Source organism: Aythya fuligula, chromosome 2 (assembly GCF_009819795.1).
Source record: "Aythya fuligula isolate bAytFul2 chromosome 2, bAytFul2.pri, whole genome shotgun sequence".
Taxonomy (NCBI): Eukaryota; Metazoa; Chordata; class Aves; order Anseriformes; family Anatidae; genus Aythya; species Aythya fuligula.
In genome coordinates this window covers 155,720,668-155,744,798 of record NC_045560.1, presented here as the reverse complement: position 1 = coordinate 155,744,798, position 24,131 = coordinate 155,720,668, and the positions used below count along the sequence as shown (strand labels likewise).

Here is a 24,131-nt window from a genome sequence, read left to right as displayed (position 1 = left end):
AGTATTCATTACTAGAATCAAGAAATAGTAAGAAAGAGAGAAATTGTGTATTAAAGGACTACATCAGATAGTTAGAGAATAATGATGAAGGAGCATATACTGGGTTTCTGGTTTGAAACGGAGTGAAGCATTTTCCCAGAATAGAATCTTAAATGCAGATGTTCTCTCCTTGAAGACTTTCTCCTTCACAGATACTCTGAGTTGAGTAAAGCATTGTTCTCCTAGCTTAAGGCATAGAAAAATGAATAAGTATAGCTGAATTCGAGAGGTGCAGTATATTTGAGGTCTGTCCAATGTTTTTTGGGTGGATTTTGATGTACAGCATAGAATTTAGGTAAGTACCATCCACACATAGTTGTTGTCATCTTGAAATACTAAATGGCTTTGGGACTAGCTTTAGTTCTATGTTGACCAGGAAAAAAACAAAAAAAACTATAAAAATGAATAAAGTTGAATCTTCAACTCAGCCTAACAGTGTTGCTCTTCCTGAATTAAAAAAAAAATGTCTTCTGTCATTTATTAGTGTGTTCCTTCTTAGAGGAAGCCTGCTGGTGATCCCTTTAGTTAAACCAGATTTATCCCCTGGAACCCTCCATAGAAACACAACACCTCAAAAAAAACCTGCTGCTTCTTTTTTTGTTAGCTACCAGCTACGAGGCGGGGTGCTTAATGCTGCGCTGTGTAGCTGGATCTTCCTTATCCTAAATCTACACCTGCTGCCTGATGAATTTGCATGTAGCAACCTGAAATACAACCGTGCTTTTCAGACTAGAGATGAAAAACAAGCAGGGATACTTTCCATGATGTTAAAAGATGGAAAATTGAAAATCAGTTAAGCAATAGCCAGATGAAGTTGCAGTAGCAAGAAATGACAAATTGATGAAATGCAGAATTCTTAAAAATAAATGTTTCCGCTTAAGACAGCGGGTAATAAATTCTGCAGCGATTATTCATTCAGCTGAGAACAAACTCAGTAATATTAGTAGAGAACTGTTGTTAATGTCTCTGTTTAAAGCAAAAATGAATGACCAACTGTGGACTTAAAAGTAAGTATGAAATAGTGGCCTTTTGATTTGTCATTTCAATTCTAAAGTGAATGCAAACTGTGCTAGAGATTGTGGGCAGCTCCTCTCGCTGCTCATGTCACATCGCCTGTTTTATGGTGCCTAAGGTGGTATGCAAGGAAACCTGCATCGTCTGTTTTGTTACAGGTGTAGTATTTTCAATAATACCTTTGGAAAACTAGGATCTTCTTCAAGGAATTTTTATCTAGAATTCTGCTTCTTATCTAACAGTATTAAATTTACTAAATTAAATACAACAATATTAGCATTTTAAATATATTTTTTTATATGTTTGTAATGCCTCTGGTTGTAATTTTTACTTTGTGTTTAGATGAGGCACTCATACAAATGAAAAAATAAGGAATTAGCAATTTTCAGTCTATAAAAAGCTAGTGCTGTCAAGTCAGAATAGTTGTCTGCGTGCCCCTTGAAGTTTGGAAGTCCCAAGAAAGCTTTTTCTTCTTTTGATACAAGTACACTTTATAATTTTAATTCTTTCTTCACTATTGAGGAATCTAGACTTCCACATAGTGTATTGTAAAACTCCCACTCCTTCTGGATGAGAACTATTGCTGATAAAACTTAATTGTCACCTTGAAGACATTTCCTTTGCCTTTTGTATGCTAAATCTTCCTTCTTTAAAATTTTGGTGTGTACTTCTCATAATCTAATTCTCTGTGCTCATATAATACCTTTTCCTACTGTTTTATACCTCTGACACTTGGTAAAACCATATAATCTATCCTTTGCTGCTGTTAGGTGTCTGGCTTCTTGTACTGAACACTTTTGGGATGTGAGGAGAAGACAACAAAAACTTTGAAATTCAATATTGGCAAGCCTCTGTAATGAAACTTTCTATGCTTATTTTGGCTGCTCTTTTGACACTGCCCTCTCCCACCCTTCCCTTTGCCCCCATCCATATCTTGTAGCATTGGTCCAAACAATTCAAAAGCAGGTGACTTAGTGTTTCTTCTTTTTCCTTTAGAAAATGTTGTTGTTAATCTTTTATTATTTGTGGCTGGTCTCCACCTGGACTTCGAGCTGCTGGTCACAAGACATTGAGTCTGACAGTCTGGACCATTTTCAGTTTGTTTCACTGTCCGTTTATTTCGTCCATGCTCCATCAGTTTGTCTACAAAGATGTTGTCAAAAGGAGGCAGTGCTGAAAGCTTTGCTGAAGTAAAAATAAACAACATCCTCTCGTCCACCAGGCTAGCCCATTCATCATAGAAGTCTGTCAGGTTGGTCAGGAATGCTAGACTTCCATCACTTGTGCCTGGAAGCTAGCAACATACTCCAGAAACCCTTGGGATTTGTTGTACCCTGCTGCATTGACCCTCCAGCAGATACTAGGGTGGTGAGTCCCCCATGGTGACCAGGGCCTGCTTATTCCAGTTCTGTCCTTTCACATCTCCTACCTCAATCCTTGTTTGATATCCTTGTTAATCAGTTAACCTAGTTATCATCTGTGCCCTCCATCATTTCTAGTTTCAAGCTCTTAACCAGGCCAGCCTGGTGGTAGAGATGATTTTGCCTCACTTTGTAAGGTGGATCCCTTCTCTACCAAAAAGTCTTCAATCCTCAGAGAGGATCCCAGCCAAAACCCTATTGCCAACACCAGCTGTGCAACCTTTTGTTGACGCCCAAGGTCCATCTACTCCTCAAGCCCTTGCTCTTCTCAGAAGTATCAGAAGAGACAGAAAAGGACAAGTGCTTGTAGCATCAGTAAGCTAGGGGTAGCCTTATATGTAATTATCAAAGCTAAATAATTGATTTCTGTTTGCAAGTAAGTCTGTGGTTCGTCAGTGATGCTAAGGCAGTAGTTTATTATTCTCTCCTGAAGACATTTCATCAGCAAAATGCTGGTGAGCATTAATTTGATATTATTTAGAGGCGACAATGTCACTTCATCAAACCAACCTGAAATGCTTCCAAGGCCTGGTTTGCTTATTTTGAGGTTGATTTAGGGCATTACTGGCTTTTTTATAGCCCATGAAGATACAGCCTTACGTAAAGTTAGTTATTTGGAAAGAGAATCTTTCTTTTGTAACAGGTTGTGGAAAGGGGGAAGACTATCTGCAATGGCAGATCTAGGAGCCTTTATTTTTAAAAAAAAAATGCAAGATAAATATTAGTTGCTGCTGCTTCTCATTTAAAATGTTGGTTCGGTAGAGGTTATTTAGAAAGTAAACTACAATAAGCCGGTGTAAAAAGTCTTGTTTTCAATGTTTGTTTTTTTTTGGCTTTGGAATTTATATTTGTATTTATATGTTAGTGCTGTATATTCTGTAAATGTAACTTACGTGCCTCTGAGCATGCCAGAGTTTTACTAAACAGTAAGAAATTCTATGTATGACTATAAATAAACTCAGTTTTTGAAAAAGAAAAAAAAAAAAGAAAAAAAAATCATATAAATACTTCCATAAGAGATTCTTAAACTTTGGTATGTGTAGTACCAGCAGTGCAAAAATGTTGTTTAAGAGGCTGTGTGTGGCACACAGACTATGCTCAAAGGTTATCTTTGGTGTCTCAGTCTTGCACTGAAGGGACAGAAGAAAAAGGATAGAAGGAAAAAGGTTTCAGTGTAGGGTATTGAATTTTGGGGATAAAGTCAGGAGAACTGGGAGTAGTGCTGCACCCCTAGTAATTGGTTTAGTTTCTCTTGATGCTCAAAGTGAAATTCGATGCGTTTATCGCTTGATTAATGCACTATGACAGGACTGCATGACAATGTAGGGAGTAGGAGTCGATGACGTGAAAAGTCCTTCTAGCCCTATGCTTCGTGTTCCTGTAAACATGAGCAAGCTGGCTTAGTAGTCTGATAACTTCAAAAAAGCAAACAATGAAACAAAACCAAAGCCTGCAGCCATTGAGCACATTCTTGTAGTGCTTCCTGTCTAGCTCCCAAGATTTTGGGGGGACACACAGTTAGGATTGTTCTTGCTTACTTCTCTGCAGTCATCTGGAAGCGGAAGAATTGCAGAAGTCAAGGATATGCCATATACAAAGCCAAAGGGACGTTGCTGAGAGTTATTCAAGTGGCATAATTGATCTGGATATAAAGCAGAATTTTGTCTGGACTCAACCAACATTACAGAAACATGAGATTTCTCACATTTCTGCAGGAAAAACTGGTTTTTGGCCTCAGGGGAGTAGCTGTATGAGTGCTGTTGTGCTTCTCAGAAGTGAAGGTTTGCCTCTGGTAGAAGTGCAGCTGGTGCACTCATTTCAGTGGGTACCTTTGCAAAAACCTGACCGAGCATCCCTGTTCCAGCTTGATGGAGCAAACCCTGCTGGAATGAGACATCCTGATAGTAGCAGAGGATGCAAAAATTGTTTCCCGTTTTGTTACGCATACTGTGTGCTAACAGTGAACTAATTTCCAGGGCTATTTTAGAGCATCAGCCAAAGGGAGTCGCTTTTAAATGGAAAGATTGGCCGTCGTTGCTCTAAGAAGTGCATGCCTGCTCATTTACCCTGGGACATCATACAGCTGCAAACTCTAAGGGAACTTCTTAAGGCTGTTTGGCAAGGAGTTAGGAACTTAAGGGATTTGTTTGTTGTAGGGAGGGATTTTCTGAGTTTGTAAAAATTTGTTTGAAAGTCAAGGCTGGAGGTAGTTATCTGAGAGAACTGAGAGAAAATTCACCTATATCCTTAAGGGAAAAGAAAAAAAAAAAGAGATGTAGAAGCAGAGCCAGCCTTGCAAGTGGAGGACGGTGAGCTATTCAGGCATTAGGATATGGTGAATGAGAGACCGTGTTGCTCCTTTACAAGAAAAAACATTTGGTGGCAGCTGCTGAAAGGGTCTTGTTATGGTGCAGACCACAGTAAGAAAAATATGAAATTCTGAAAGCTAAAGAAATGAATAATTGCAGTACATAAACATATATACTTTATCTTGCAGCACCTTTATCTTACGCTTATGCCATAACACATTTACTCTTTTTTTAATAAGGCTACTCCATAGAAAAGTGCAGTTCCTGCTAATTTCTGTAACCACTTCAACTCTTGTAATCCTTTGAATGCATAGAAATAATGCACAAAGCAGATTTCTCTTAAACCACACACCATGTGGGTTTCCTGTCCAGTTATATTTGCATCTCATATTGTAGGGCTCTGCTGCAGAGGCAATCGAGATGACTAAACCTTGATACATTTTTCAAGATGTTACTTTCCTTTTTCCTCTGATAAAACGCAAAAGTATGGGAAGGGAGCATCCTCTGTATCCCTCCACTTTGTCAAGAAGATGTTGACGTAATCTTTCTGGATTTCTGTAAAGCTTTTGATACTGTCTTTCACGCTATCCTGGACAAGGTGACCAGAATGCAGTTAGATAAAAGTGTAATAAGCTGAGTGAAGGACTGGCTGATGGGTCAGGCTTAGAGGATACTTGTAAATGGGGTAATGTTGGGACGGCGAACTGTTGCTAGTAGGGTTCCCCAGGGCTCCATTTTAGGACCAGTCCTCTTCATTCTTTTCATAAACAATTTGGATGAAGGATTTGAAGGTTTTTTGAGCAAGTTAGTGGACAATACCAAATTGGGTGGAGCTGTTGACGCTGTCGAGGGTGCTAAGGCTTTGTGGAGAGATCTGGACAAATTAGAGGGGTGGGCAATCATCAACAACATGAAGTTTAACAAGAGCAAGTGCCGGATTCTGCATCTGGGAAGGGGTAACCCTGGTTATATGTACACGCTGGGGAACAAGATGCTGGAGGGCAGCCCCACAGGGTGGGATCTGGGGTTTTGGTCAACAGCAAGCTGAACATGAGCCAGCAGCATACCTTGGCGGCTAGAAGGGCCAACTGTACCTTGGGGTGTGCCAAGCACAGCATTGCTAGTCCATCAAGGGAAGGAATTGTCCTGTTCTGTGCTGGTGTGGCCTCACCTCAAGTACTGTGTGCAGTTTTGGGTACCACAGTACAAGATACAAATACAAGATATAAATATAAAGATATAAAAGTGTTAAAGAGTGTCCAAAGAAGGGCTACAAAGATGGTGAAGGGTCTGGAGGACAAGGCGTATGAGGAGTGGCTGAGGTGCCTTGTTTTGTTGAGCCCCAAGCAGAGCAGGCTGAGGGGAGGCCTCATGGCGGCCTGCAGCTCCCTCACGAGGGGAGCGGAGGGGCAGGCGCTGAGCTCTGGGGACAGCGACAGGACCCGAGGGAACGGCATGGAGCTGGGACAGGGGAGGGTCAGGCTGGGGGTTAGGGAAAGGTTCTGCACCCAGAGGTGGTCGGGCACTGGGACAGGCTCCCCGGCTCAGTGGTCATGGCACCAAGCCTGCTGGAGCTGAAGAAGTGTTTGGACAGTGCTCCCAGACACGTAGTCTGACTTTTTTTGGGTGGTCTTCTGGGGACCCAGGGGTTGGACTCAATGATCCTTGAGGGTCCCTTCCTACTCAGGATATTCTGTGATTCTAAGATACCTGTGGAATTGGGCACCATTAATAGTGTGTTTTAATGAGCCCTGAAACTTGCTTGGATATGCTTGCTATACTATCCAAGTATGTTAGTACCTAAGGTTGTGATAGCAGCAAATATAAAGTAAAGGAGGGGTGATGATGACGGTGTTACTGAAAGAAGTATTCTGGAAATCAGGTTGGATCTTGTGCAGTTGTTTATATAAAATATTAGTTGTTTGTGTTTTTTTGTTCTGCAAGACCTGAATTGGGAGTGGCTTGGGATCGTCTCCCAAAATACACATAAGCTTGTTTGAAGTAGAACATCATGGGCCACAGTGAACTAAGAGGAAAAACATTACGTGGTTGAACTTTTATCAGACTTTGTTATAAGTTACGCCTTAAATGATCATAAATGAAAGGCTATATGAGAATTCCTGCTGATTGTTCCCTGGTCAACTATGCATCCTCCAAGAGGAGGACTAAATGGTTTTGTTAAACTTCTGAAACTTTAGGCCTTATGATACGGAAAGGTATATGGTTGGATATTAGAGGTGGTCTTAATGACTGAGGTTCTGGAAACATCAGCAATTGAATTACTGACATTTTTTAATGTACAACTTGTTCTGTAAGGGTTTTAAGTTGAAATTTGGAGAACAGTGATGAGCTTTGTTGAACGACCTGCCTCCTTCAAAGCCTGAGGGGAAGAAGAAGTTTGTCCTTCCTACCCTCAAGACAGAACCAACTAGACATAAGTCTTTTAACCTATGAAGATGACCTATTAAGATGTCGGTTTCACAGTTCATTCAGCAATTTAAAAATTCTTACTGGGCCTTCATTGCAGAATGCTTAAACTTCTCTATCAGACATTTGACTGCATTTTGTTCTCCATGTGCTGCCACCAAGACAAGGCTTATCATCTTCCTCTGTTTATGCATTCACTGTTTTTTGTCTCAGGTTTTTTTTGCATAAAAACCTTAACACCATGACTTGGTTGAAAGGCATCAAATGGGATTGTGGAGACGAATGCCACAGGTTTTTTGGAAGTGGTGTTTGACAGCTCACTACTAGACAAGAGGTGAATTCTTGGCCTTGTCAGATGCTGTTAAGTGCTGACAGCATTGCTCCTGTGATGTTTGGTAATGTATTCAGGTCACTGTCAGGTTTTTTAATGTTGTGTCTACCATTGCAAGACACTGGATATTTATTTAATATCCCTTTCCCTAGATCTGAAGAAGGGCCGTGCCCCAAAAAGTTCTCACTTGGTCTTGTAGCTTTTGGTCTTCCTTATTTTAATTTTCATTACAGCATTCTTGAACCTGTCTTTGACTTCATTAAAACACTGCCTTTTGTGCGTAGTTGTCCTCAAGTCACTGAATAAAGTTAATTACAAGTCAGTTGAGTTTGAAGCTACAGTGAAGAGGTTGTATGGGTCTGCTCATAAATGTACCTGTTACAGAAGGATGAAGACTAGGGGTAATTGCTGTCTTCAAAACAGTTTCATGCTGTGTTACAGCTGGTTAACGAACCCAACGTGGGCTTTATTTCCCAGTGACGTCCTGGAAACCTTTTTACAACTGAGCAACATGTACTTGTGCTTTCTGGGCCCTTTGCTTTACAGTTTACAGGCACTTCAATGGGTAAACCTGTTGGATAGAACAGTGCAGTTGTGCCTAATTGGAGGAACAAACGAGTTTATATAAGGTGGTGGATTTTGCATCGAATCAAAGGTTTTGTGTTACCTGAGGACAACCTTTGATCCCCATAACCGAGCGGAGAATGCCTCAGGCAAACAGCAATAAACTTTGAAGGAGCTGCTCCTCAGGTAGTCAGAGACACAGGAGAAAGTTCCTGTAAAATGAATGGCACTTCTCGTAGAAAATTGTAGGGGAGATTGGTTAAAGTGAACAGGAGTCGATTTTTTTAATATATATATTTTTTTATTGGTGGTTTAGGGGCTATGCTACAGCTGACTTTACTGAGGTTATCCTTTAAAAAAAAAAAAAAAAAAAAAAAAGTTAAACTCAATTTTTATTTGAATTTCCCATTCAACAGCTCTCACCCCAAATTATGCGAATGGAAGAGGAAAAGGTGTATTTGTGCATCTTTTCTTATGTTTTAAACACGCATTATTCTTTGCTTGATAGCTTAGGCAAAGAATTTGCTCGCTTAAGCAGCCTTAACATTTTGGCTTATAAAATTTTAATTAAAAAGACATTATGTAAAAATGAATTTTTAATTTCCTATTTTCTTAGGCTTGAAGGATGTCAACACTGGCTTGACTCGTCTAGCACTGAAACATTAAAGTTAGATGGGTGTTTATCGTAGCCTGTAAGTGTTTATTTACACGTGGAAATTATTTATGCTGCTCTCACCCTTCAGTAAGAAATACATTACTAACCGTTCCACCAGATTTTTTAAAATATAAATGAAATAATGCTGCATTATTGTGGATTTTTCTCCATTGTGATGGCATTTAGTGATGTGAGTCTGAGGAATTGCTAATGTTATATTTGTGTTTCATGTAATGCTGTGAGTCTGAAAATTACATGCTTTCTTCTGAGGTGCGGTGATACATAAATCAGACACAACTCTTAGTTGTAAACATCTTTTTAGCACGCTTTTTTTTTATTTTTTTGATAAGCTGTTGTTCTAGCTGGGTATTTAGCATCTGGAGGAGAAGCTGGTAGGATGAGGGAAACGTGTCCAGGCTATGCCATTGCTGGTAAATTAATTGGACCCTCTGTGGCTGTGTAGCTTGCTTTCTGTTGTATGACTGGTTATTAGATAGATGAGAGAAAAAGCAGCCCAGATCTGAGCAGGCACTTAAGAGACTTGCTGACCCCTAACCAACTTCTTTTTCCTCTATCGCCTCGTCGAAGATGTGACCAATTATTTCTCGTTTACCTTTGAATTAATGAAGAGGGGTTTCCAGGAGTGTCTATAAGGTCAACTGATCAACTCACGCATCCCTTCCACAGAACAAAAGTAATCCTTGCAGAATGAGTCCCCATTAAACATCATCAAAGAGGGGGGGTTCTCCCCCTGGAGGTACTTTCTACTGTGTTTACCCCATAACCAGAGCCTTTCCCCACAAACAGAGGAAGGTTTTGTAAGGTTCTGGTGACCGTTCTGGATAGCTTGGTGTCTCACTCCTTCTCCCCATCCAAACTGGAAGAGAGCAGCAGTGCAAACTGGTAAGCACGGGGAGCAGAATTCTCAGACTTGATTTTGCCTTAAAGCACGGAGCAGGAGCTGCAGGGTTGGGTCTTTTCTCCTCTTGGCTTTCCAGCTCACCATCAAGCAGATTTCTGCTTTGTGGAAGCACTGGAATTGTGAAGGAACTTCGCAAAGACATCTTGAGGATGACAGTAGGGTTTTTGGTGAAGAGCCTCGAATCCAAAGAGGCAGAAGATTGGAATCGGTGCCCTAAGGAAGGAGTAATCTTAAACCATTCTCAGATTTCATGGTGCTGCCTTTCTATTTCTCTACAAGAAGCCTTCGCAAAAGTAAATGGAAGGAAGTGGGAGAGTAGGAGGGGGCTGGTCCACCCACAAGAAAATCTGCCGTGACTTTCATGCCTGCAAATTAATGCAACCCATGTGGGTTTAAAAAATGGCTAGTCTTTTTTTTTGTGTGGAACAATAAAAATGAAGTTAACTCAGTGGTCCTTCTAACATCTGGTGCCTTAACAGCATGAGCCAGGACACCGGGGTGTGAATCCTGCAGTGTATTCCCTCCTTGTCCTGGCCCAGGCTGAAGCTAGGAGGTGTCCATCGCTGTGTCGTACGAGCTAAAATCACAAGCGTCCTCAAAACAGAGCAAGAAATCATAAAGCAGGATCTGCTGAATGGAGTAAAGACAAACATTGAAGGCTGAATTCCCAAATCCAGATTTCTTTATTGAGAACTTTCCAAAAGAGAACTGATCTTACTGGGAGTTTGCTTTGCTCTTTTTTTTGGCTTTTTTTTTTTTAAAGATTGATGTGTTTAGGTACCAGGGCATCCCAGGAAGACCTCCAATAGAGTCCTTGCAGAATTGAGCACACCCACAACTAATTACAGGAATTAAAGGAACTGTAAGGGGTAAGCTTGAGAGAGTGCAGATCAGTAAAAATTGCACTGCAGCTTCGCTCTTTGGAGAGCATTGCTGCTGAATTCTAGAAACAAACATGGAAAAGCAAATGAGTTAGGATACAGAAGATTGTCACATGAGCAACGAACATGTTTTAATTGTTAAAACAGTCGTGAGGCACTTTAGCTTTACAGGCTGTTCTGCAGTTCTCAGGAAAAAGCATTTACAGCTTAACAAAACAAAAGCCTCCATTTTTCATCAGGGCAAATTTGGTTTGGGAACTGTCACTTTTTTTAACTGGCAAAACGAATTCAATGAAGAAATGTTCTTTCCGGCGCTATCCCAGAAAGTGGCTGAGACTGGGAATGGTCAAGTCCAAAAAAATAAATAAAATAATGATGGTGTGATTCCTGTGCTCTAGGCTGCACCTTTTTGTTTCATCTAAGAAGCAAAACTGCTGCTCTCTTCTCGCTGTTGGAAGGAGAGCCCTGGTGCTGGTATGCTCGACTGGCAGCTGAGATGTAGCAGCAGAGGAACCGAAAAAGAAGGTTTTTATTCTGCTATTGAACGCTGCCTTGAGACAGATCCATGAACTTCACCAAGTTTCTGAGGACTGAGTTTAGTTTGGTTTCTCCGGGCAAAGAAACTTCTTGATTTAGCTCCCGTCCTGCTGCCCATCCCAGCAGTGCTCAGAGTGGGCAGCCAGTTTTGATCGAAATCTGATGAACAGAGATCTTAACTGATGGGAAAACAAAACTGCTCTTTAACCCTTTGTTCCACGAGGCTTTGTTATTTTTGCAGCTGGCTTCTCTGGGAGGCAGGACCAGCCCTTCAGGCAAAATGAAAACAAAAAAAAACACAACACAAATGCGGTGATACAACTCAAAAGCTTCTGACTACTTTCCTTTGCCTTCAGAGATACTCAGAAGCCTGGAAACTAGGCTGGCATTGGGCAACTGAAGTCATTGCCGCTGTGTAAAAATTAAGAAATAAAAATTATATTAAAATAACTAAAATGCTATTTCTTAGGCTCTCTAGGTTATTATTGGGGTTCTCCAAGGTTTTCTGGCTACAGTGTGTATTTTATGAGAGTGCCCATCCTTCTACATGCTCTTAGTATGAACAGATACATTTTTTTTTTTTGAAATAGATGTGTTTTTTTTTAGTATTTTGTGTAATAGCTGTTAGCATCATTGCTTACACAGTGAGTACAACGCAGATACTATCAATATATGTCAGCATGTGCATCTAACACGAGAAGAACAAATGTTCTTGTTCCACAATCCTGGTTTCTGACAAATGGTCCTTACCTCAAATGCTTAATCTGATTGGCATTACTTAAAACAGGTGATTTTGTGTTAGTGGTACTACAACACCTTCTTGATGTGCAGTATGTATAAAATGTTGCAAATACTTTTTGATTATTTTTTTTGTTTTACGTTGTGCTTCATCTTCTGCTTTGCATCGCCCCCCAGAACAGAACAAAAAGCCCACCAACAGCCTAGGTTTGGGGTTTCTGACTTTATCCAGAACACAAAGTTTACTCTTTGGGCTTTTTTGTACTGGAAAAACTGGCAGTGGTGTGTGAAAGAGGAGAAAGAGCTTGTGTCTACTAGGTACTTTTTACAATAATTAACAGAAAAAGTGTAATTAAAAGAAAATAAACCCTAGCATCAAGGAAGCAATTGGCTTATTTTGACAAGCTGTCTATTTAGGGTATGAGATATTCGGTTAAATTGTAAAACAGAGTACAGAAGCTCTCAGGCCGTGTAGTACTTTGCATTCACCTTGACTTTGTAGTGATTTTACAGCAGGGAAGTACATCCTTGCCAGGAAGGATCGTCTCATTAGTAAGGAGAGCTGTAAGGAGCAGGCAGCATCTCTTGGTGCTGGGATTGATAGCCTGCACCCGTTTCACCTGAAAAGTGGAAAGACAAATGCAGGTCCACTCATTTTGCTACAATTTGCACTTATTAGTTGATATTTAAGAGTTTTCTTTTCATAAATAAAACTTAATTTAGGCCCTACCGCTTTTGCCTCTCAATTTAATTATTATTTTTTTTTTTTTCTGCAAAACACCATCTTTCTATGGGACAAATCCGCACCTGTTTTTAATATACTTTTACACCCTAATGCACAGAGCAAACAAACTGGGTGAAAACCGGGAAAGCGCCTGCAGCTTTCAGTTTTGCAGCGGAGCGAAAGAAGGGTTCAGGGTCACGAGGTGGCGGAGCCGGACCTGGAAAATCTCCCTGCTGGGGCTGGCACCGCACCGGCACCTGCCCTCCTCTCCGTGCATCTTCTGTAGGACACAAATGTACTCGGTCATGTTGCGACGGGTCCCCTGAGCACCATGTATTTCTTCAGCGTTGAAGGTAAATAGCACCCAGCCCGTTCTGGGAAGTGCCGGGCTGTCTGCGGAGCACTTGAAGGCTTTGAAAACTTTATCGGGAGGGGGGGAGGCAGCCAGTCACGTCTTCGGTTCCCTTTGGCTTTCTTCAGCCCCAGAAGGAGCTTTGTGCCTGAGCAGTGATGCAGAACATCTGATGGCCTGCTTGTGGCCTCACCCCGCTCTTTCTTTTTTTTTTTTTTTTTTTTTTTTCAGTGAATATTTTTTCTCCTTTAAATATAGAAGAAAGCAACGCTTCTCCGAAGCAGCAGCAACTGTATTTATCAAGAGTTTTCGCATGAACCACCGTAGTTCTGCGTAGCCAGTGTATTAAGAAGTGAAGGTGGCAGTGAAATAATGAACAGTAATTAAATCTACGCTATAGATTAGTTTGTGCTGCTACAAGTAGGCAGATAGGTTAAGTCGAAGGCTGTTAGCTTCGGATTAATTCCCTTTTGGTTGCAGACTTGGCTAAGCCCTGTGCCTTACAGCTGCGAGCGGGGAAAGATTAACATGCAAGACGTGAAAAGGCCTGAATCGAAAATACGTGAAAGGAGCTGCCTGAGCCCTGTTCTGGTGGCTTTAGTGGGGATTTCAGCCAAAGCAGTTGTCCACGGTCTGTTTTGTGCCAAGGGTAAAATGGGTTTTTCCTTTATATCCATATACACACGCCGCTCGAGCGCGTGTTTAGAAACACACACGTGTGCAATGCTTATACTCTGGTTATATACTGAAATATATTCTGAATTTTATCCTGTGATTATATACTCTGAAAATCCTTTTCTAAGTAGCGTAGATGTTAAATCCTGCAAAGTTTAGATGAGCCAAAGGCTGTGTGCTGGTGGTGATCCTCACTTTTTGACTAGAGGGGTGTGTGTGTCTATATATATTTTTATATATACATAAATATATATTTATATATGTGTATATATATAATATATATGCCTGTATGTATATATATACATATATATACACAGATATATATAAAATACACACACACACACATATATATACACATACAAAATAAATATATATACACATATATACATATATACAAATATATGAGGAAGCCCTGCTTGTAGGGGGGTGGCAGCCGTGCTGCTGGCTCTGTAGTGACATGGGCTGTGGTAATTGCTGGCTTTTTGTGCTTTCTCTTATTTTTTAAGGCATCCAGACACTCCCAGGGCTCTGGGAGCCAGGCTGCAGGTGCGCAGTGGGGCCGGCGATGCCGTGGGGCTGCCTGCTTGCCCCTCCAAATTTGTGGAGGTTCCCGTGCGCTTTTTGGGGTCGCCGTTTCTTTTTTCTTTTTTGTTTTTTTTTTTTCCCCTTTTTTTCCAGGACGGCTGCGTGCGAGCATCTGTAGAAAGGAGATAAAAGCGACGGGTGGAGGGGAGGGAAGAGGGGGGGGGGGAAGAAAACCGCGGGCGTGAATGCCGGCTGCGGGTGCCTCTGGGAGGATTTTCTCCCCCATTGAATTTGGCCGCATTGTTCGCCGCCCCAACCGCGGCACCGGGGGCTTGAGGAAGCCGCTGGAGGCCCCGTCAACGGGGAGCAGGGGGAGATGGGCTCTATGGACGCCGCGTTCCCTCCTCGCCTCCCCTCCTTCTGCCCGCCCTCCCTCCCGCCCTCCTTCACTCCCGGCCTCCGCTCGCCCTCCGCCACGGCTCACCCGGCCTTGGCTTCGCCCGGCGGAGGAGCGAGAGGATGAAGGCGGCCGAGCGGGCTCAGGAGGGAAGGTCGCCTGGTGGATCTCTCCTCACGCCAGGAGGAGAGGAGCTCTCCTTCCCAGCCCCGCCACAGGACCCCGGGCGGCCGCAGCACTGAGCGGGGTCACCCTGAGCCTGGCTCCATCCCCTCCGCCCCGGGTGCGTGGCGGTGGTGGCGGTGCTGGCGGCGGGGCCCCAACCCAGCAGGTGCGAGCCGCATGGAGAGAAGCGGCTGCAGCCCTTTCCCGATGTGCTGGGCGAAAGGTAGACTCATCTCTACCCTGATTTCACCCTCCTCCTCCCTTCCCTCCTTCATCTCATGTTTTACCAACCTGTGCGTCTGTAGCTTTGCGGCGCTTCGCTTTTAAGGTTTCTGTGTTTTAAAACAGCCTAGTGCTGCTTTACTGTGCCTTTTGGAAGAAGTTGTGTGTATCATTTTATGATGGGGGACTGATATCTCTTTGCTTCAGCTCTTACACACACAAAAAGAGAGGGTGTCTGGCCACAAAGCAGGCATCCCTTACAGCGAGGCGCTTTGACTTGAAATGGAGGCTTAACAATAATTAGGTGGAAACATGCAGCTCATTCCCGTGATTATCTCAACTTGCATTGCAAAACACTAATATTTACCCTGCTATGATGTTTGCGCTGGCGATGTGGGTGAAAGTATCCCTAGGAAGACACAGCGCGGGGATTAAGCTCAAAATGTTGTTAGTAGTCCAAGAATCCAATCTTCCTTAGATGGCAAGCGGCTGCGAAAGGTTAAGTGCTGCTGATTGTAAGCATAACTCTCCCCTTGTCCACTTTCATTTCAAAGCCACTTTCTTTTTTGGAAGAGAAACCGGCCGTGGGGTGTTGCGTCACCGTAATCTTGGATCGCCGACAGAGGCGGTTGCCTCAGGAGTTGAGGGGAGAGGTGGCTGAACCAGGGAGGAAACGGTGCTGTAGGAGCTGGAACACGTAGTAATTGATTAGGAGTGGTCTCGGGTAAAGTAACACCGAGTTTATTTACAGTTTTTGCTGCTGTCTGGAGGACACCCGATGCAGCTAACGCTGCCTTTGTCCTGCGTGCTTTCTGCGCTTTGCTGAAAAGTTCAGGCTAAACTTACTGCCCCTTGCCTTGCAGTGATAAGTAGGGGCAAAAATAGGAGAAATAACTTAAAGAAATCACAGAAATGGAACACCGCCGCGTCCTGGAAATGTCTAATGAAGTATAGGATCTGTCACCTCGGTGGGGAACAAAAGTTAATAAAGCGGTGAGCAACAGGAGCTGGAGGTAAAGCTGAGACCAAGCTGTGCTTGGATTCCAGAAAAAAACACACTTGTTTAGTGGGATTTATGGGTAATAGTGGTGTCTACTCCTCTTTGACATAAACTGGGTAACAGCACTGTTAGATGAAATCGGGATTCACCTCCTTGGGATATCCTGGGAGTCAGAAGGAAGTCTCTTTCCTAGAGAGTAACTTGCAGAGTGTACAGATAGGGAAGAAAAAGTTCTTTTAAAGGGAAAAAAAAAAAAAAAAAAAAAAAGAACAGGTTGTTGCCATCTGGTGTTAAGGCTGTTTAGTCTCGGGGATATCAGTTTTCTCCCTCCTGCTCCAGCACCAGAGGATCAAGGCAGCAGGGAAGGCTGCCTGCACCCTTCTTGCAGGGGATGGCTGCGTTGGGCCACGCTAAAAGGTATTGATTTTCCCCCCACCCTCTGCAATAAGCAAAATGAAGGCAAAGCGATCCCTCCCTCTTGCCCTGGCTGCCCGAGGAGGGTTCTCAGGACTTAATTTGGGTGCTGATGGCTTATCCCAGCCGTCCCCGTGCTGTGTAATCTCTTCTTATTCCTCTTGGGGGGGGAGAGGGGACACGAGCGGTTACGTAAGGACAAAGGCACAGCATCTCCGAGTCTGCCAATTGTGGCGATTTCTGGAAAAAAAAAAAAGACGTACCGTCCTCCCCCCCAAAAAATAGGGCAGATGAGCAATAGCTTGTGCTATATTTGTCATTGAATGGTGGCCGTTCGCTAGTCGATGAATGCCCTGTGCACTGCTCGCCGGCTTAACCTTAGGGAAATGAAACGGATCTGGCCTACTTTGATAAGGGTCGTGAGATATCTGCAGTCCAAGAAAGGTAATATATTAATGAGAGAAACGGTTGGTTTGCCTGGCTTCGTTCTGAGCCTTTTTCTAATCTGTTAAAGCCCCGGTTTACCTGCAGCAAAACCTGATCAAACTTTTATCGAGTGTTTTGTAACGTCTTAAAGGTGTGATCGTGATGTGTGTCTTTGATTTCTACGGAAAACGTCTTTCTGAACGGCCCCTTCTCCCTTTGAATGTGACAGATGAAGCTTTTGGCGTGCTGTGTGTGATCTCATAGCAAACATTTGTTCCTTGAAAATGCTTCGAAACGTTTCGGGAAGTCTGCGCTCGCTTGCTTTTGAGCATCAGTCTGAAACCTTCGGTCCTGCCGGTGCTGTGGGCCGACCTAATTGCTGTTAATTCTGTGTGCTCCCACTGCAGGGCTGCAAAAAGAATAAGATAAATGCTTATTTTCTTCATCAAGCATTTGTATAATCTCTGTTGCCAGGTTTTGCCTCCTCTTTACCCTAGCATCCATCCAAAGTGATGCTGCTGAATTTGATACCGTAACCTGGTTCCGTATATTCCAGATTTGAGAATATTTTGCTTGGCAAATGAAAAGAAAGCGTGGATTTTGTTGACAGGCATGCTTCTTCTCAGGGAGCAGCCCCTCTAACTTGACTTACTTCGGCAGCGATAGGAGGAAAACGTTTTTGGCTGCTTCTTTCCCCCCCGCTACCCTTCCCTCACGGAGCAATTTGAAACTTGAACTCTCTCAGCTGGTGAAATACGCAGCTTCAGGCTTGGCCACAGCCTCAGAGAGCAGTGCAGTCGGTGTCTTGGTCGCGGCAAAGGCAGGCAGTAAGTTTCTTTGGGCTGAGCAAATCTGTGCTGGTGTCCGAGAGGGAAGTTTTCTTTCTGCAACGTGACCAGAGAGTACTTTAATTGCCTTAAATTTTACCAAATCCATTCTGTGGATCGGTAGTAACCTACTAAAGCTGTAATCTGAAGCTTGCAGATACCTAAAACTTATAAATAATATGATTTATTGCATTTTGGTTTAGATGCTTTTGCTGGTAGCCTTTCTTCCCAACTTTTGCGTGGCGTGCCATTTTTAATATACCCAATAACGTGGTGAAGGAAATGTGAAATCAACAGTTAAGGGTGGTTGGATGGCTGGGCTGTATAGCTGTAAATTATCCGCCCAAGGGAGGAGGAAGTTTCTTTAATAACCTTCCAAGTGAAGAGCTCGGTTTAATAATTTACGAGCAATAAATGGACGTGATGTTAAGTGTATCGCCCGTGAGTAGTCAGCGAGGGGCGATTGCAGTTGCTGAATATTGCCTTTTAGACTGGAAAAGGTGTGCACTGCCTCCAGATAACTGCAATTCAGCCCAAGCCCTTGTGTTGATTTTGTTTTCGAGCCAGCTGTGTTGTGAAACTCACTCAGTCCACCAGGAAGGCGTTTTACCCTATTTATTGCAAGCTGTTTGTGTTGCAATCTTTCTAATGCGATAAGCGATGAGTAAAAGCCAGATTTCGGTACATGGGGGAAAAGTTCAGAGCTCCTTCTCCCTCAGCCCCAGCTCCTCACTCTCTCCTGTTTTACCAGCAGGAAAATACCGGGGCAATAACTGAAGTCCTGCACACCCATGGCTTTTCAGGTGCTGAGTAATCCCCTAAACACAATGGTAGCAGTGGCATAGGAAAGTTGCTGATGTTGGAAAGGTAGGCAGGTAATTAGTCTGAGTTCTCTTTTTTTTTTTTTTTCCTTAATGTCTTTACATAGCATAGAAATATAATAGCCATGGTGTATTAAGAAAAATAATCTGTTAGCGTGAGTTTTCTGTTCCATCTTCCTCGTGACCTGTGGTTCAGGTGGCTGGAGGGAGTGTTCAGCTCGCTTTTGCACTTCTTTTAGACCTGGGGAAGAGTTCAGTCCGTCCTTTGGCAGCCTGTTGGCATCTTCCTACGTCAGCTGCATCAGCTGATGAGACACGTTAGCCATTTATTTCCAAACATTAGTTTTCTCTAAACTTTTTGTTAGTGACTTTTTAAGACGTGAGGTTCACAAACTCTTGAAGCACGTATTATTTCCATCAGTGTGTGCCTGCTTTATTGTTGGAAGCCTCTGCAGAAAAAAAGGAAAAGAAAAATATCATTAATCTCATCGAACCACTAATTCTTCATAGGCAATTTAAGAAAAATTCCCAAAATGCTTTTGTATATTTAAGAGTAAAAATAGCCTGGAAAAGTGGGTGGTTTTGGTTTTCAGTTCAGCGTTACCGCACTGCACGTGGTAGAGCTGATGTTGCTCAAAATGTATAGGATGTGTGAGAAGGGCTATGAGAAGTGATGTGTTTCCATCGGGGTGGTTGTTTCTTATTCCAAGAGAAATGGGATAGAAGATGGAGCTCGAGATACTTGGGCAAGAAAGGCAAAGGATTGTTTTGAGTGCCTGGAGAGCATTTAGTGTCAGCAGTGTAATGGAGATGTGTGATCTTATCGCTTGTGGTACTTAGTGATGAGCCAGTGAACCAGAGCGGAATTAAATCCTGTGCTGCCACTGGAAAACCAAAAGTTAGGCAAGGAAAACAAAGTGATCTCACTGTCCTTTTGGAGATGCTTGAGATAAAGGCAGAAGAGCAAAGTCTGGAAGGCAGAATCTAAAAGAGGATGGCACGTTGATCGAAATACTCCCTTTTGCTGAATGTTCAGACAAGAGTTTGGGGTCTTAACAGATTTCTTATTCCATTTATATTTGGCTTTTTTATCACAAGTCACATAGGAAAAAAAAAAGTGTGTGTATGTTCTTACATATATATATTTTTACTCATTTTCTTCACCCAGTTAGCCTGGCAATAGCCTGTTGCAGCGTTTAGAAATCAGCATCCTTAGGTGCTAATCCTTGAGTCCACTCCAGATGTTCCCTTACCTGTTTTTGTTGTGCTAACAAAAGCAATCCACTGCACAACTGATCTCCATGCACAGCTCCTTTTGGAAGGACTATTGTAATGAAATGAGCTTTTCTGACCGGCATTACATTTGCAGGGCATATATTAGCTTGCTTAAATCCTTCCACTTGCTGAAGTGTGGCTTGAAGGGAAGAGGTGCAAATTCATGCCATGCAAAAATTTCAGTGTGCTAGCAGAGCCTGTAGTTTTCATCAGTTCTTAGTCCAAAAAAAAAAAAACCCTCTTTATTATCCTTAATTCATGACGTGGTATGGATTTGTTCACGATACCCTATTAAAAACTGGAGAGACATTAAATTAACAGGCGCTATCACATTATAGCAGGCAAGCCCGTACAAGCTGCTGGTTCCTATAAACTGGCACAGCAAAGACAAAAGAAAATGCCTTTGTGAATGTTGTATTAAAACCAGCTTAAGTACAGCACTTCATAAATGTAGTTGATTATAGTAGTTCTTTACTCCTTTTTTTTATCTGATAACCAAGTTTTGTGCCATTGCCAGGAGAGGGATGGCTTTCCCCAGCACCACCACTGCTTTCCAAAAGGAGTGTTTTGCCTGGCAGGGATTTCAGAGCTGTAAAACTACAGGCTCGCCTTCTGGTTTTGCCTGGTTTTTGTTTGTTTGTTTAAATTGGACTCGTTCTGCGAATGATGCATAGTCCCTTGTTTTATGGGGGAAATTCCTAATGAAAATATGGCTTTTCCGTGGTGTAAGACTCTTCTTTTGGATTAAGCCCAGGAAGAAAATCGGCCCATGACCTTCAGTTTTGCCACTGCTAGGTACAGCTGTGCTCAGGGCAGCTGAAGCCACTTGGGGAGCAGCTTGCAGGGAAGAGGGCGGATGAAGAGCTTAATAAAAGTGTGGCATTTTGAGGCAGAAAGCTGAATTTTGACTTGAATTTGACATGCTGTAGGACTAAAAGTCACTTGTTGTCAGAGGAAATTGAGTAGTTGTGACTCCTCTGCACCCAGCGTTTGGTGTTTTACCTTGCATCAGCCAAATGTGCCCCCAGTTTCCTTTCAGGATCAGAAGAGGTGTGCTGATAAAATAACTTTGAAAACATTTAAAAAAGCAATCAATTACTTTGCTTCTTGACTTTGTAGACTACACAGATCGTCTTCATTCCCTTGTTTCTTACAGCCTCTGACACTGGCGTTGTCTAATGACTAAAGAAAAGTAAATCCTTCTGGTTTTTGCATGCTTGCCAATAACTATAGGGATTTAGCTGAAGCCATTCATACTTAAAATTGTGAATAAAACTACACTTTTCCTGGTTCTAGCTCCTTGTTGAAGCTAGACTCTTTAATTGCTAATAGTTCATGGATTCCTGTGGTTGTGGATTTGTGTTTTCTCCTTTAACATGAACTATAAAGATCACTGCAGCAAATAACGTGATCACAAGTAGTTGCTGCGTGGGTAGTGGCCTGCAGTCATGCCAAATCTGTATTTCTAGGCAGGAAGATGGGAAAGAACCAGATATATTCCTGGAGCTTCTCAGCTGGCTTCTGAAGGTAAGGGGCAATGGGTAACAGTAGGTTATAGCAAAAGGTAGGCGTCCCTTACGTGTTCTTGAATCCGTGCTTGTTTAATACAAGAAGGTTTTTTACATCAGTGATAACGCGAGGATTTAATGCCTGGGGTTTATCTTACGCTAAGGTAGGAGAACATCAAGGCACCTGTTCTGCCCTTGAAGTAAAGGATTTGTACTTCAGCTGCTAAGTTTCTTCAGCCACGTTGCTTATTTGCATATGTAGATGGGTACGAGGCATCATCAGTACTCGGGAGGGAAAATGTTCATTATTTACTCTTTCAAAGTCATTTTGGGAATTCAGTAGGTTTTAGTTTTATCAGATACTGAACAAATTCTTTCTGGTTTTGGATGCACTTAACTAATTTTTAGTAAAACAAAACCACTTGGCCTTCAAAGTACCAGGTTAATACATTTAAACACTTCCAAGTATCTACTGTCAATTGAAGGGGCAGTAAGGACTCAAGCTATATATTGCTTTTATCTGTCACATCTTTCAAAACTGTGATGTTCATAAAGTTTAAGAATGCAATACCTTAATGATGGAAACCAACGGATCACAGTAGGAACAGCAGCACTTGCTGTGAGTGTGGCTGCATAACAGTTTTTGTGAAAAACCCTCTTTCAGGTAGTTTTCTGAACTCAGAGTTCTTACTATTCCTGCTGAAATTACTCAGGTTTGTACTCTGGAATCCCTCTGCTCTATCACTGTGGGTTTCCAACAGCATCAGGATTCTCTGTAGAGATCTTGATGTTGTGCTCCTGCCAAGGAATTAATATGAGGCCTTACTAGCAAATACCATGCATCTCTATAGGATGTTTTATCCGGTACTTTTAATACTATTTTCTTTGTTTTGCTTTAGTTTTTAGCTCTAGTTGCTAAAAATTATCATTTTGAAAAGAGCAGTAGATATGAGAAATTTTGTAGGGCTGTGCAAAGCAACTAAGAAAACCGGCATAGGTATCACCCAAGTACGTTTTGCAGGGCTTTAGCTGAAGATATGAAATTAAACAGAGCAGCTTCCTTAAAGAAGAGTGAGAGAAGAGGAAAAAATGGTAGTGAAGCACTTCCAAAACACTGTCACTGGACACTGGTATCGTTTAGGTAATGGTAAGTCGTTGTAGGTAGAGGCAGCTGTGCTCATTTTTAGCTTAAATAAAGAAATACTGAAGTAGAGAATCGTTTCTGCTTTGTAATTAATAAATTACGAGTAGTTCAGAAAAACAATGTTTTGATCACCACCAGCCCAGTGTGAGATTCTCTCAAATCTGGTGGCTGCTCACTGAGCTGATTGAAGTGAATTTGAGGAGTTTCCATTAGTTCAAGTACGTGACTTTTTATCTAATGCTTATCCAGCACAGAAAAATAATGCTGGATGCTGATTTCTGCTTAATATAGGTTTATCTCCACTTGGTTATTTTATGTGAAAATCGCAGTAAAGCCGAAGTAAACAAATCAGGGTGGGAGGGTCTGGGTTTAATAATCTCAGAAATCAGTAAAATTCAATGAAAAAAAGAGGAAAAACCTTCACAGGGTGAACTTCAGTGTCTGTTCTGGACCTGCATCGCTGCACAAATGAGTAAGCTACCTAATTGGAACTGGTTATGTTATAAGAGAAGATAATTCTTGGATGTGAAGTTATGAATACAGAAGACAGTTATCATTTTGAGGTATCCAGAAAGGAATTTAAGGATGCTTGCATTCAGTATCTGGAGTTACCTACTATAGTTACCAGCTCAGTCGTGGCTTGTGCATCTTCAGGAGAAGGAGAAACAACCAGCTCAGAAGCTTGTACTTGTACCTCTTCTGGATTTCTTTGACATCAAGCAATTCAGAGAAGTTTAGTATGAGTACATTGTTCAGAGATGTAAGAAAAAAGAAAGCAAAAGCAGTGGGCAGATTGGAGGTAGGGTGCCAAACCTCAACTTAAAATAATTTTACTTGTATGTTAAGTATACTTGCCCTTAGTTGTGCTTGTGGATCCATAGAAAGTGTTGATATAATGATTTATTTTAATAGTTTTTTAAAAAAAATCAGTCATCACTGATGCCTGAGGCCAGTCGATATTTTCCTGTGACCAAGAAGTTGGGTATGCTGTCAGTCCTCTGAACAACACAACATCTGCAAGCACAGAAGCATTCCCATGGGCTGTTGGGGATGATGCCTGGACCTAGGAGGTGACAGATACCGTGAACTTCACTTGGGTTTCTCAGTCTGTGGTGTACGTGATGCTTCAGCCCTGGGACAGATCGTGGGAAGGAGGAGTTCATTAGCAGCTTGTCTGTAACTTAACCATAAAATTCTTGGAGAGCATCTTTTCCTTCTTTTTGTTAGACTTTCCTCACTCTTCATCTCCAATCTACGATGTAAAGATACCGTAGATCCTACTTCTAAGTCTAATATCACTCCACTTCTGATGGCAATAAAATGCAGTCTTGTTTTCTTCCTCCAATGGGAAAAATAGTTCTCAGAGCAGCAATATGGTAAATACGATGTAGGCTGTTACCCTTCTGTTCCTCGCAAGGACAGTCAGCCTGCTGGCAAGCCATAAAGTTGCTCATAAAATGTGTCCTTCGTGACTCTGCAGTTTTCTACCTGTTTGTAGGGCTAGGGCCAGGCTCTCTCAGGTGCTGAACGTTTCTTCCCATCTTATCAGTATGCACACACCTACTCCAGCTCATCACCCAGCCATAAATACCCACTTGAGTCTGCTCCTGGCAATGCCTGGGGGCACCCATTGCTTTGCAAAATTAAGGCCAAACTGGTGAAGGGCTCGATACCAGACACTTCAGGTTGCTGATTTCTATTAAGGTCTTTTTTTCTTTGACATTGGTTGCCCGGTGTAACTTGGCCCTGGGTTTTTCTATGGACTATAATTATTTCTGGCATTTTTTACAGCTACTTTGCGTATTTTCCTTTTTCCCC

At 42.2% G+C, this 24,131-nt stretch overlaps 1 protein-coding gene across 3 annotated transcripts in view; it reads left to right on the top strand.

Moving 5' to 3' along the window:
- The window catches only part of PTK2 (protein tyrosine kinase 2), a 191,642-nt gene that overhangs the window by 43,015 nt on the left and 124,496 nt on the right, over window positions 1-24,131 (top strand). Inside the window, exon 1 of one of the 3 annotated variants that reach the window (XM_032180856.1) lies at window positions 21,142-21,188. The exons of the other annotated variants lie outside the window; for them this stretch is intronic. The gene's annotated coding sequence lies outside the window, so the exon portion shown is untranslated. Of the gene's footprint in view, window positions 1-21,141; window positions 21,189-24,131 lie in introns of those variants that run through there. 3 annotated transcript variants of the gene reach the window in all.